The sequence below is a fragment of the Balaenoptera physalus genome, assembly GCF_965194825.1.
Source record: "Balaenoptera physalus genome assembly, chromosome: 14".
Lineage (NCBI taxonomy): Eukaryota > Metazoa > Chordata > Mammalia > Artiodactyla > Balaenopteridae > Balaenoptera > Balaenoptera physalus.
The window spans coordinates 19,318,394-19,333,462 of NC_138893.1; positions in this window are offsets into that span (position 1 = coordinate 19,318,394).

Here is a 15,069-nt window from a genome sequence, read left to right on the forward strand (position 1 = left end):
GAGCAGCATCAGCGTCTTTGCTGGATCAGCTTTAAGGTCTTCGTGAAATACATGATCAGGGCCTGAGTTAGTCACAGCTTCAAGGCTTCAGTTAAGGAAAGCTTCAGGGCCTGAGTTAGGGACAGCCTCAGGTCTTCACTTACGGACAGCGTCAGGGCTTACTTTGGGACAGCTTCACGACCTTTGAAAGACATAGGTCAGGATATTAGCTCAGGATAATGTCAGGACTTTACATACTGATGGCAGCAGGGCCTTAGTTACAGACGGTTTCAGGGCCTGAGTTAGGCCTAGCATCAGTGACTTTGTTAGGTACAGTGTAAGGGACTGAGTTAGGGGTAGTGTCAGGGCCTTGCTTAGGGCCAGTGTCAGGGTCTGAGTTAGGTGTGCTGTCAGAGACCTAGTTAGGGACAGTGCTAGGGTCTGAGTTACGATTCGTGTCAAGGCCTTATTTAGGACCAATTTCAGGGCCTTAGTTTGGACTAGCATCAGAGCCATTGTTAGGAATCGTATGAGGGCCTGAGTTAGGCGTACTGTCAGGGCCTTAGCTAGGGACAGTGTTAGGGCCTGAGTTAGGATTAGTGTCAAGGCCTTATTTAAGACCAATTTTAGGGCTTTAGTTTGGACTAGCAACAGAGCCTTTGTTAGGTATCATTTCGGGGCCTAAGTTAGGTGTAGTGTCAGGGCCATTGTTAGGGACAGTATCAGGGCCTGACTTAGGAGAAGTTCAGGGCCTTAGCCAGGGAAAGGGTCAGGGCCTTAGTAAGGGATATTATCAGGACCTGAATTAGCAGTAGTATTAAAAATCCTTAGTGAGGAAAGTTAGGAATAAGTCAGGACTCAGGCCCTGACACGGTCCTTAACTAAGGCCCTGACACTACTCATAACACAGGCCCTGATCTCATTCCTATCATAGGCCCTGACACTGGTCTTAACTAAGGCCCTGACACTGGCCCTAACTAAAGCTGTGACGCTACTCTTAACTCAGGCACTGACACTGTCCCTAACAAAGCCTCTGACACTACTCGTAACTCAGGCCCTGACACTGTCTCTAACTAAGGCCCTGATACTACTACGAACTCCGCACTGGCACTGTCCCTAACTTAGGCCCTGACTCTACTCCTAACTCAGGAACTGACACTATCACTAACTAAGGCCCTGACACTGTTCATAACTCACACCCTAACACTACTCCTAAAGCATGCCCTGGCAATGTCCCTAACTAAGGCCTTGACACTATTCCTAACTCAGGCGCTGATACAATACCTAAGGAAGGCCCTGACATTACTCCTAACTCAGGCCCTGAAAAGGTCCCTAACTAACGCCGACAAAACTCTTAACTCAGGCACTGACACTGTCCCAAAATAAGGCCCTGAATCTATTCCTGACTGAGGCGCTGATACAATACCTAACGAAGACACTGATGCTACTCCTAACTAAGGCCCTGACACTACTCCTAACTCAGGCAATGACACAGTCCCTAACTAAGGCCCTGACACTATTCCCAACTCAGGCACTGACAGTGTACGTAACTAAAACCCTGACACTACACCTAACTCAGGCACTGACAGTGTCCCTAACAAGGGCCCTCACACTACTCCCAACTCAGTCACTGACATTTTCCCTAATTGAGGCAATGATACTACTCCCAACTCAGGAACTAAGGCTCTGGATCATTGTGATGACAAGCGCCATGGAGCACTGTGATGACAAGGGTCATGGAGAATTGTGATGACAAGTGCATGGAGCATTGTGATGACAAGGGCCATGGAGAATTGTGATGACAGGGGTCACGGAGCATTGTGATGACAGGGGTCATGGGGCATTTTGATGATAATGGCGTGGAGCATTGTGATGAAAGTGGTCACGGAACATTGTGACGATAAGGGCATGGAGCCTAGTTAGGGTCGGTCTTGCGGTCTTGGGACTAAATTCAGTTCCTGAGGTAGGCACAGCATAAGGTCTTTAGTTAGCATAAGAGGTAGGATATTAGCTCGGGACAGGGTTAGGGTGAAGGCTAGGAATCGTGTCAGGAAATGACCTAAGGATAGTGTGAAGACCTTTGTTACTGAGAATATCAGGGCCTTATTCAGAACCAGTGTTAGGGCTTCAGGTAGGGACAGTATCAGGGCCTGACTTAGGGAGAGCGACAGGGTCTGAGTGAGGCCTAATGTCAGGCCCTCAGCTGGGGACACTGTCAGGGAGTGACTTAGGAGCAGCATCAGTGCCTTTGTTGGATCAGCTTTAGGCTCTTAGTTAAAGATGACCAGAGCCCTAGTTAGTCACAGCGTCAAGGCCTCAGTTAGGGAAAGCTTCAGGGCCTGAGTTACGGACAGCCTCAGGTCTTCACTTAAAGACAGCGACAGGGCTTTCTTAGGGAGAGTGTCAAGACCTTGGTTAGAAATGGGTCAGGATATTATCTCAGGAGAGTGTCAGGATTTTAGTTATTGCTGGCAGCAGGGCCTATATTAGGGACAGATTCTGGGCCTTTGTTAGAGACAGTGTCATGGCCTTAGTTAGGAGTAGTCAGGGCTTTAGTTAGGGAGAGCATTAGGGTTTCAGTCAGCATAAGATGCAGGAGATTCTCTCGGAACAGAGTCAGGTTCCAGGCCAGAGATAGTGAAAGGAAATGACCAAGGGATAACGAGAAGACCTTAGTCATTGAGAGCATCAGGGCCTTAGTTAGCAGCAGCGTGAGGGCCTTAATCAGGACCAGTGCCAGGGCTTGATGTACGGACGGCGTCAGAGCCTAACTAAGGTACAGCAACAGGGCCTAAGTGAGGCCTATCTTTGGGGCCTGAGTAAGGGACAGTATCAGGGCATGACTTAGGAGCAGCAGAAAGGCCTCTGTAGGATCAGCATTAGGGTCTTCGTGAAAGATATTATCAGGGCCTCTGTTAGGGACAGCCTCAAGGTCTCACTTAGGGACAGCGTCAGGGCTTACTTTGGGAAAGTTTCAGGACCTTGGTAAGACATGTGTCAGGATAATAGCTCCGGATAATGTCAGGTGTTCAGATATTGACGGCAGCAGGGCCTTAGTTAGAGGCAGTGTCAGGCCTAAGTTAGGACTAGCATCAGAGCCTTTGTTAGGTACAGTGTCAGTGACTGAGTTAGGTGTAGTGTCAGGGCCTTAGTTAGGGACAGTGTCAGGACCTGCGTTAGGACGAGCCTCCAGGCCTCAGTTAGGGACAGGTTCACGGCCTCGGACCTAAATTCAGGGCCTCATTTAGGGACAGAATCACAGATTTAGCTAGCATAAGAGGATCTACAGCTGAAAGCAACTTGAACACCACCACAAGCAGATGCAGAAGTGAACCATGCACGCTCCTATGAAGGAATATTCCACAGCAGTTGAGTACATTTTGTTTAAAGTTAGTAACACTCTACAAATTATGTTTTTTTTTTTTTAAATTAATTATTTATTTATTTATTTAATTTATTTATGGCTGTGTTGGGTCTTCGTTTCTGCACGAGGGCCTTCTCCAGTTGCGGCAAGTGGGGGCCACTCTTCATCGCGGCGCGCGGGCTTCTCACTATGGCAGCCTCTCTTGTTGCGGAGCACAGGCTCCAGACGCGCAGGCTCAGCAATTGTGGCTCACGGGCCCAGTTGCTCCGCGGCATGTGGGATCTTCCCGGACCGGGGCTCGAACCCGTGTGCCCTGCATTGGCAGGCAGACTCTCAACCCCTGCGCCACCAGGGAAGCCCTACAAATTATGTTTTTAAGAAAACCATATTCAGAAGATGAAAGAATCTCGTTCTAAAGAATCTCTTTAGCTAATCTCGACATTAGCTAAAGAGAAGGTTAGGTTAAGATCTAGGGATAGTGTCAGGAAATGACCTAGGGATAGTGTCAAGACCTTAGTTACTTAGAGCATCAGGGCCTAATTAAGGACCAGTGAGTGTCAGGGCTTCGGGTAGGGACAGCGTCAGAGCCTGACTTAGGGAGAGCGACAGGGCCTGAGTGAGGCCTAGCGTCCGGGCCTTAGCTAGGGACAGTGTCAGGGCATGACTTAGGAGCAAAATAAGAGCCACGGTAGGATCAGCCTCAGGGGCTATGTTAAAGATATTATCAGGGCCTCTGTCAGGGACAGCCTCAAGGCCTCACTTAGGGAGAGCATCAGGGCTTCCTTAGGGAGAGTTTCAGGACCTTGGTAAGAGATGAGTTAGGATATTAGCTCAGGATAATGTTCGGACTTTAGATATTGATGGTAGCAGGGCCTAAGTAAGGGACAGTGTCAAGGCGTTAGTTAGGAGTAGCGGGCCCATGATAGGTCCAGTGTCAGGTCCTCAGTTAGCAATAGTGTTAGGGCCTTAGTTAGGGACAGTGTCAGGGCCAGATGTAGGACGAGCATCTAGGCCTTAGTTCGGGACAGTTTCACGGTCTTGGGACTAAATTCAGTGCCTGAGGCAGGCACAACCTAAGGGCTTCAGTTAGCATAAGAGGCAGGACATTAGCTAGTGACCGTGTCAGTTTAACATCTAGGGATAGTGTCAGGAAATGACCTAAGGATAGTGTGAAGACCTTTGTTACTGAGACTCTCAGGGCCTTATTCAGAACCCGTGTTAGGGCTTCAGGTAGGGACAGCATCAGAGCCTGACTTAGGGAGAGCGAAAGGGTCTGAGTGAGGCCTAGCATCAGACCCTTAGCTGGGGACACTGTCAGGGCATGACTTAGGAGCAGCCTCAGGGCTTCTGTTGGATCAGCCTTAGGGTCTTAGTTAAAGACATGACCAGGGTCTGAGTTAGTCACAGAATCAAGGCCTGAGTTAGTTAGGGAAAGCTGCAGAGCCTCACTTAGGGACAGCGTCAGGGCTTACTTTGGGACAGTTTCAGGACCTTGGTAAGACATGGGTCAGGATATTAGCTCCGGATAATGTCAGGACTTTAGATATTGATGGCAGCAGCCCTTAGTTAGAGACAGTGTCAGGCTCTGAGTTACGACTAGCATCAGAGCCTTTGTTAGCTACAATGTACGGGACTGAGTTAGGAGTAGAATCAGGGCCTTAGTTAGTGACAGTGTCAGGGCCTGACTTCGGGAGAGCGACAGGGCCTGAGTGAGGCCGAGCGTCAGGCCCTTTGCTGGGCACACTGTCAGGGCATGACTTTGGAGCAGCATCAGCGTCTTTGCTGGATCAGCTTTAAGGTCTTCGTGAAATACATGATCAGGGCCTGAGTTAGTCACAGCTTCAAGGCTTCAGTTAAGGAAAGCTTCAGGGCCTGAGTTAGGGACAGCCTCAGGTCTTCACTTACGGACAGCGTCAGGGCTTACTTTGGGACAGTTTCAGGACCTTGGAAAGACATAGGTCAGGATATTAGCTCAGGATAATGTCAGGACTTTACATACTGATGGCAGCAGGGCCTTAGTTTCAGACGGTTTCAGGGCCTGAGTTAGGCCTAGCATCAGTGACTTTGTTAGGTACAGTGTAAGGGACTGAGTTAGGGGTAGTGTCAGGGCCTTGCTTAGGGCCAGTGTCAGGGTCTGAGTTAGGTGTACTGTCAGAGACCTAGTTAGGGACAGTGCTAGGGTCTGAGTTACGATTCGTGTCAAGGCCTTATTTAGGACCAATTTCAGGGCCTTAGTTTGGACTAGCATCAGAGCCATTGTTAGGAATCATATGAGGGCCTGAGTTAGGCGTACTGTCAGGGCCTTAGCTAGGGACAGTGTTAGGGCCTGAGTTAGGATTAGTGTCAAGGCCTTATTTAAGACCAATTTTAGGGCTTTAGTTTGGACTAGCAACAGAGCCTTTGTTAGGTATCATTTCGGGGCCTAAGTTAGGTGTAGTGTCAGGGCCATTGTTAGGGACAGTATCAGGGCCTGACTTAGGAGAAGTTCAGGGCCTTAGCCAGGGAAAGGGTCAGGGCCTTAGTAAGGGATATTATCAGGACCTGAATTAGCAGTAGTATCAAAAATCCTTAGTGAGGAAAGTTAGGAATAAGTCAGGACTCAGGCCCTGACACGGTCCTTAACTAAGGCCCTGACACTACTCGTAACACAGGCCCTGATCTGATTCCTATCATAGGCCCTGACACTGGTCTTAACTAAGGCCCTGACACTGGCCCTAACTAAAGCTGTGACGCTACTCTTAACTCAGGCACTGACACTGTCCCTAACAAAGCCTCTGACACTACTCGTAACTCAGGCCCTGACACTGTCTCTAACTAAGGCCCTGATACTACTACGAACTCCGCACTGGCACTGTCCCTAACTTAGGCCCTGACTCTACTCCTAACTCAGGAACTGACACTATCACTAACTAAGGCCCTGACACTGTTCATAACTCACACCCTAACACTACTCCTAAAGCATGCCCTGGCAATGTCCCTAACTAAGGCCTTGACACTATTCCTAACTCAGGCGCTGATACAATACCTAAGGAAGGCCCTGACATTACTCCTAACTCAGGCCCTGAAAAGGTCCCTAACTAACGCCGACAAAACTCTTAACTCAGGCACTGACACTGTCCCAAAATAAGGCCCTGAATCTATTCCTGACTGAGGCGCTGATACAATACCTAACGAAGACACTGATGCTACTCCTAACTAAGGCCCTGACACTACTCCTAACTCAGGCAATGACACAGTCCCTAACTAAGGCCCTGACACTATTCCCAACTCAGGCACTGACAGTGTACGTAACTGAAACCCTGACACTACACCTAACTCAGGCACTGACAGTGTCCCTAACAAGGGCCCTCACACTACTCCCAACTCAGTCACTGATATTTTCCCTAATTGAGGCAATGATACTACTCCCAACTCAGGAACTAAGGCTCTGGATCATTGTGATGACAAGCGCCATGGAGCACTGTGATGACAAGGGTCATGGAGAATTGTGATGACAAGTGCATGGAGCATTGTGATGACAAGGGCCATGGAGAATTGTGATGACAGGGGTCATGGAGCTTTGTGATGACAGGGGTCATGGGGCATTTTGATGATAAGGGCGTGGAGCATTGTGATGACAGTGGTCACGGAACATTGTGACGATAAGGGCATGGAGTCTAGTGAGGGTCAGTCTTGCAGTCTTGGGACTAAATTCAGTGCCTGAGGTAGGCACAGCATAAGGTCTTTAGTTAGCATAAGAGGTAGGATATTAGCTCGGGACAGGGTTAGGGTGAAGGCTAGGAATCGTGTCAGGAAATGACCTAAGGATAGTGTGAAGACCTTTGTTACTGAGAATATCAGGGCCTTATTCAGAACCAGTGTTAGGGCTTCAGGTAGGGACAGTATCAGGGCCTGACTTAGGGAGAGCGACAGGGCCTGAGTGAGGGCTAATGTCAGGCCCTCAGCTGGGGACACTGTCAGGGAGTGACTTAGGAGCAGCATCAGTGCCTTTGTTGGATCAGCTTTAGGCTCTTAGTTAAAGATGACCAGAGCCCTAGTTAGTCACAGCGTCAAGGCCTCAGTTAGGGAAAGCTTCAGGGCCTGAGTTACGGACAGCCTCAGGTCTTCACTTAAAGACAGCGACAGGGCTTTCTTAGGGAGAGTGTCAAGACCTTGGTTAGAAATGGGTCAGGATATTATCTCAGGAGAGTGTCAGGATTTTAGTTATTGCTGGCAGCAGGGCCTATATTAGGGACAGATTCTGGGCCTTTGTTAGAGACAGTGTCATGGCCTTAGTTAGGAGTAGTCAGGGCCTTAGTTAGGGAGAGCATTAGGGTTTCAGTCAGCATAAGATGCAGGAGATTACCTCGGGACAGAGTCAGGCTCCAGGCCAGAGATAGTGAAAGGAAATGACCAAGGGATAACGAGAAGACCTTAGTCATTGAGAGCATCAGGGCCTTAGTTAGCAGCAGCGTGAGGGCCTTAATCAGGACCAGTGCCAGGGCTTGATGTACGGACAGCGTCAGAGCCTAACTAAGGTACAGCAACGGGGCCTAAGTGAGGCCTATCTTTGGGGCCTGAGTAAGGGACAGTATCAGGGCATGACTTAGGAGCAGCAGAAAGGCCTCTGTAGGATCAGCATTAGGGTCTTCGTGAAAGATATTATCAGGGCCTCTGTTAGGGACAGCCTCAAGGTCTCACTTAGGGACAGCGTCAGGGCTTACTTTGGGAAAGTTTCAGGACCTTGGTAAGACATGGGTCAGGATATTAGCTCCGGATAATGTCAGGTGTTCAGATATTGACGGCAGCAGGGCCTTAGTTAGAGGCAGTGTCAGGCCTAAGTTAGGACTAGCATCAGAGCCTTTGTTAGGTACAGTGTCAGTGACTGAGTTAGGTGTAGTGTCAGGACCTTAGTTAGGGACAGTGTCAGGACCTGCGTTAGGACGAGCCTCCAGGCCTCAGTTAGGGACAGGTTCACGACCTCGGACCTAAATTCAGGGCCTCATTTAGGGACAGAATCACAGATTTAGCTAGCATAAGAGGATCTACAGCTGAAAGCAACTTGAACACCACCACAAGCAGATGCAGAAGTGAACCATGCACGCTCCTATGAAGGAATATTCCACAGCAGTTGAGTACATTTTGTTTAAAGTTAGTAACACTCTACAAATTATGTTTTTAAGAAAACCATATTCAGAAGATGAAAGAATCTCGTTCTAAAGAATCGCTTTAGCTAATCTCGACATTAGCTAAAGAGAAGGTTAGGTTAAGATCTAGGGATAGTGTCAGGAAATGACCTAGGGATAGTGTCAAGACCTTAGTTACTTAGAGCATCAGGGCCTTATTAAGGACCAGTGAGTGTCAGGGCTTCGGGTAGGGACAGCGTCAGAGCCTGACTTAGGGAGAGCGACAGGGCCTGAGTGAGGCCTAGCGTCAGGGCCTTAGCTAGGGACAGTGTCAGGGCATGACTTAGGAGCAACATAAGAGCCACGGTAGGATCAGCCTCAGGGGCTATGTTAAAGATATTATCAGGGCCTCTGTTAGGGACAGCCTCAAGGCCTCACTTAGGGAGAGCATCAGGGCTTCCTTAGGGAGAGTTTCAGGACCTTGGTAAGAGATGAGTTACGATATTAGCTCAGGATAATATCAGGACTTTAGATATTGATGGTAGCAGGGCCTAAGTAAGGGACAGTGTCAAGGCGTTAGTTAGGAGTAGCGGGCCCCTGATAGGTCCAGTGTCAGGTCCTCAGTTAGCAATAGTGTTAGGGCCTTAGTTAGGGACAGTGTCAGGGCCAGATGTAGGACGAGCATCTAGGCCTTAGTTCGGGACAGTTTCACGGTCTTGGGACTAAATTCAGTGCCTGAGGCAGGCACAACCTAAGGGCTTCAGTTAGCATAAGAGGCAGGACATTAGCTAGTGACCGTGTCAGTTTAACATGTAGGGATAGTGTCAGGAAATGACCTAAGGATAGTGTGAAGACCTTTGTTACTGAGACTCTCAGGGCCTTATTCAGAACCCGTGTTAGGGCTTCAGGTAGGGACAGCATCAGAGCCTGACTTAGGGAGAGCGATAGGGTCTGAGTGAGACCTAGCATCAGACCCTTAGCTGGGGACACTGTCAGGGCATGACTTAGGAGCAGCCTCAGGGCTTCTGTTGGATCAGCCTTAGGGTCTTAGTTAAAGACATGACCAGGGTCTGAGTTAGTCACAGCATCAAGGCCTGAGTTAGTTAGGGAAAGCTGCAGGGCCTCACTTAGGGACAGCGTCAGGGCTTACTTTGGGACAGTTTCAGGACCTTGGTAAGACATGGGTCAGGATATTAGCTCCGGATAATGTCAGGACTTTAGATATTGATGGCAGCAGCCCTTAGTTAGAGACAGTGTCAGGCCTTGAGTTACGACTAGCATCAGAGCCTTTGTTAGGTGCAATGTACGGGACTGAGTTAGGAGTAGAGTCAGGGCCTTAGTTAGTGACAGTGTCAGGGCCTGACTTCGGGAGAGCGACAGGGCCTGAGTGAGTCCTAGCGTCAGGCCCTTTGCCGAGCACACTGTCAGGGCATGACTTTGGAGCAGCATAAGCGTCTTTGCTGGATCAGCTTTAAGGTCTTCGTGAAATACATGATCAGGGCCTGAGTTAGTCACAGCTTCAAGACTTCAGTTAAGGAAAGCTTCAGGGCCTGAGTTAGGGACAGCCTCAGGTCTTCACTTACGGACAGCGTCAGGGCTTACTTTGGGACAGTTTCAGGACCTTGGAAAGACATAGGTCAGGATATTAGCTCAGGATAATGTCAGGACTTTACATACTGATGTCAGCAGGGCCTTAGTTACAGACGGTTTCAGGGCCTGAGTTAGGCCTAGCATCAGTGACTTTGTTAGGTACAGTGTAAGGGACTGAGTTAGGAGTAGTGTCAGGGCCTTGCTTAGGGCCACTGTCAGGGTCTGAGTTAGGTGTACTGTCAGAGACCTAGTTAGGGACAGTGCTAGGGCCTGAGTTACGATTCGTGTCAAGGCCTTATTTAGGACCAATTTCAGGGCCTTAGTTTGGACTAGCATCAGAGCCATTGTTCGGAATCGTATGAGGGCCTGAGTTAGGCGTACTGTCAGGGCCTTAGCTAGGGACAGTGTTAGGGCCTGAGTTAGGATTAGTGTCAAGGCCTTATTTAAGACCAATTTTAGGGCTTTAGTTTGGACTAGCAACAGAGCCTTTGTTAGGTATCCTTTCGGGGCCTAAGTTAGGTGTAGTGTCAGGGCCATTGTTAGGAACAGTATCAGGGCCTGACTTAGGAGAAGATCAGGGCCTTAGACAGGGAAAGGGTCAGGGCCTTAGTAAGGGATATTATCAGGACCTGAATTAGCAGTTGTGTCAAAAATCCTTAGTGAGGAAAGTTAGGAATAAGTCAGGACTCAGGCCCTGACACTGTCCTTAACTAAGGCCCTGACACTACTTGTAACACAGGCCCTGATCTGATTCCTATCGTAGGCCCTGACACTGGTCTTAACTAAGGCCCTGACACTGGCCCTAACTAAAACTGTGACACTACTCTTAACTCAGGCACTGACACTGTCCATAAGAAAGCCTCTGACACTACTCCTAACTCAGGCCCTGACACTGTCTCTAACTAAGGCCCTGATACTACTACGAACTCAGCACTGGCACTGTCCCTAACTTAGGCCCTGACTCTAATCCTAACTCAGGAACTGACACTGTCACTAACTAAGGCCCTGACACTGTTCATAACTCACACCCTAACACTACTCCTAAATCATGCCCTGGCAATATCCTTAACTAAGGCCTTGACACTATTCCTAACTCAGGCACTGATACAATACCTTAGGAAGGCCCTGACATTACTCCTAACTCAGGCCCTGAAAGGGTCCCTAACGAAGGCCGACAAAACTCCTAACTCAGGCACTGACACTGTCCCAAAATAAGGCCCTGAATCTATTCCTAACTGAGGCGCTGATACAATACCTAATGAAGGCACTCATGCTACTCCTAATTAAGGCCCTGACACTACTCCTAACTCAGGCAATGACACAGTCCATAACTAAGGCCCTGACACTATTCCCAACTCAGGCACTGACAGTGTACGTAACTAAAACCCTGTCACTACACCTAACTCAGGCACTGACAGTGTCCCTAACAAGGGCCCTCACACTACTCCCAACTCAGTCACTGACATTTTCCCTAATTGAGGCAATGATACTACTCCCAACTCAGGAACTAAGGCTCTGGATCATTGTGATGACAAGCGCCATGGAGCATTGTGATGACTAGGGTCATGGAGAATTGTGATGACAAGTGCATGGAGCATTGTGATGATAAGGGCCATGGAGAATTGTGATGACCGGTGTCATGGAGAATTGTGATGACAAGGGCCATGGAGCATTGTGATGACAGGGGTAATGGAGCATTGTGATGAAAAGGGAGTGGAGCATTGTGAGACAAGTTTCATGGAGCATTGTGTTGAGAGTGGGCTTGGAGCATTGTGGTGACAGGGGGCATGAAACTTTGTGATGACAATGGCATGGAGCATTGTGAGAAAAGTGTTAAGGAGAGTTGAGATGAAAGGGGTCATGGAAGACTCTGATTACAGGGGACATGGAGCATTGTAATGAGAAAGACAAGTAGCATTGTGATGACATGGCTCAGGGAGCATTGTGGGGAAATGGGTCATGGGGCATTGTGATGACAGGGGTTATGGATCATTGTGATGAAAGCGGCCATGGAACATTGTGAGGAAAGGGGTCAAGGATCATTGTGATTATAGGGATCATGGAGCATTGTGATGACAAGCACCAAGGATCATTGTGAGGAAAGGGGTAATGGAGAATTGTTATCAAAGGGGTCATGGATCATTGTGATTACAGTGGTCATGGAGCCTTGTGATGACAAGCGCCATGGAGCTTTGTGATGACTAGAGCCATGGAGCATTGTAAGGAAAGGGGTCATGGAGCATTGTGATGAACGTGGTCATGGAGCTTTGTTATGACAATGTTCATGGCGCATTTTGATGAAAGGGGTCATGGAGCATTGTGATGAAAATGGTCATGGAGCATTGTGATGAAAGTGGTCATGGAGGATTGTGATGAAAAGCGCTATGGAGCATTGTGATGACAGGGGTCATGGAGCATTGTGATGACTAGTGCCATGGAGCAATGTGATGAAAGTGGTCATGGAGGATTGTGATGAAAAGCGCTATGGAGCATTGTGATGACAGGGGTCATGGAGCATTGTGATGACAAGTGCCATGGAGCATTGTGATGATATGAGTCATGGGGCATTGTGATGACAGGGATCTTGGAGCTTTAGTGGTGAAAGGGGTCATGGAGCATTGTGATTACAACGACCTGGAGCATTGTGATGACAAGGGTCATGGAGCATTGTGATGACAATCACCATGGATCATTGTGATTAGTGGGGTAATGGAGCATTGTCATGAAAGGGGTCATGGATCATTGTGATTACAGGGAATCAAGGAGCATTGTTTTGACAAGCTCCAGGGATCATTGTGTGAAAGGGGAAAAGGAGAATTGTGATGAAAGGAATCATGGATCATTGTGATGACAGGGATCATGGAGCATTGTTACGACAAGAGCGAAGGAGCACTGTGATGACAAGGGCCATGGATCATGGTGATGACAGGGGTCAGGGAGCATTGTAATGACAGGGCTCCTGGAGCATTGTGATGACAATGGTCATGGAGAATTTTGATGAAAGGGGTCATGGAGCATTGTGCTGAAAGTGGTCATGGATCTTTGTGATGACATGCACCAGGGAGCATTGTGATGACAAGGGCCATGGATCATTGTGATGACAGTGGTTATGGAGCATTGTGATGAAAGGTGTCATGGCTCATTGTGATGACAGGGGGCCTGGAGCATTGTGATGACAGGGTTCATGGGGAATTGTGATGACAAGGGCCTCAGAGCATTGTGATGAAAGTGGTCATATGGCATTTTGAATGATAGGGGCCATGGAACATTGTGATGACAAGTGTCATGGAGCCTTGTAATGACAGGGTGCATGGAACATTGTGATGTCACCGCCATGTAGCATTTTAGACAAGGGTCAAGGAGTATTGTGATGATAAGTGCATGGAACATTGCGAAGACAGGTGTCATGGAGCATTGTGATGATAAGGGCATGGAGCCTTGTGATGACAGGGGGCATGGAACATTGTAATGAAAGGGGGCATGGAGCATTGTGATGACAGGGGTCATGGAGCATTTTGATGAAAAGGGCGTGGAGCATTGTGAGACAAGAGTCATGGAGCATTGTGTTGAGAGTGGGCTTGGAGCATTGCGGTGAGAGGGGGCATGAAACTTTGTGAGGATAATGGCATGGAGCATTGTGAGAAAAGTGTTAAGGAGAGTTGTGATGAAAGGGGTCATGGAAGACTCTGATTACAGGGGACATGGAGCATTGTAATGAGAAAGACAAGTAGCATTGTGATGACATGGCTCAGGGAGCATTGTGGGGAAATGGGTCATGGGGCATTGTGATGACAGGGGTTATGGAGCATTGTGATGAAAGCGGCCATGGAATATTGTGATGAAAGGGGTCAAGGATCATTGTGATTACAGGGATCATGGAGCACTGTGATGACAAGCGCCAAGGATCATTGTGATGAAAGGGGTAATGGAGAACTTTTATCAAAGGGGTCATGGATCATTGTGATTACAGTGGTCATGGAGCCTTGTGATGACAAGCACCATGGAGCTTTGTGATGACAACAGCCATGGAGCATTGTAAGGAAAGGGGTCATGGAGCATTGTGATGAACGTGGTCATGGAGCTTTGTTATGACAATGTTCATGGCGCATTTTGATGAAAATGGTCATGGAGCATTGTGATGAAAAGGGGTCATGGAGCATTGTGATGAACAGGGCACATGGAGCATTGTGATGAAAGTGGTCATGGAGCATTGTGATGACAAGCGCCATGGGGCATTGTGATGGCAAGGGCAATGGAATATTGTGACGAAAAGGGTCATGGACCCCTGTGCTGAATGTGGTCATGGAGCATTGTGATGCAAAGCGCCATGGAGCATTGTGATGACAAGTGTCATGGAGCTTTGTGATGAAATGTCTCATGGAACATTGTGATGACAGAGGTCGTGGAGCACTGTGATTACATTGAACATGGAGCATTGTGATGACAAAGGCCATGGAGCATTGTGATGAGAAGGGCTTGGAGCATTGTGATGACAAAAGTCATAGAGCAGTGCGATGAAAGGATTAATGGAGCATTGTGATGAAAGGGGTCATGGAGCATTGCGATGACAGGGGGCATGGAGCACTGTGATGAAAGGAGTTATGGAGCACTGTGATTACAGTGGTAATTGTGATGCATTGTGATGAAAGGGGACATGAGACAGGGGTAATGGAGCATTCTGATGAAAGTTTTCATGGCTCATTGTGATGAAAAGGGGCATGGAGCATTGTGAGGAAAAGGGTTATGGAGCACTGTGATTACAGGGGTAATTTAGAGCATTGTGATAAACGGGGACATGGAGCAATTTGATGACAGGTGTCATGGGGCATTGTGAGGACAAGGGCCATGAAGCATTGTGATGACAGGTGTCATTTGGCTTTGTGAATGACAGGGGACCTGGAGCATTGTGATGACAAGGGTAATGGAGCATTGTGATGACAGGGGGCATGGAGCATTGTGATCACAAGAGCATGGAACATTGTGAGACAAGGGTCATGGGCCAATGTGATGACACGGGGTATGGAGCATTGT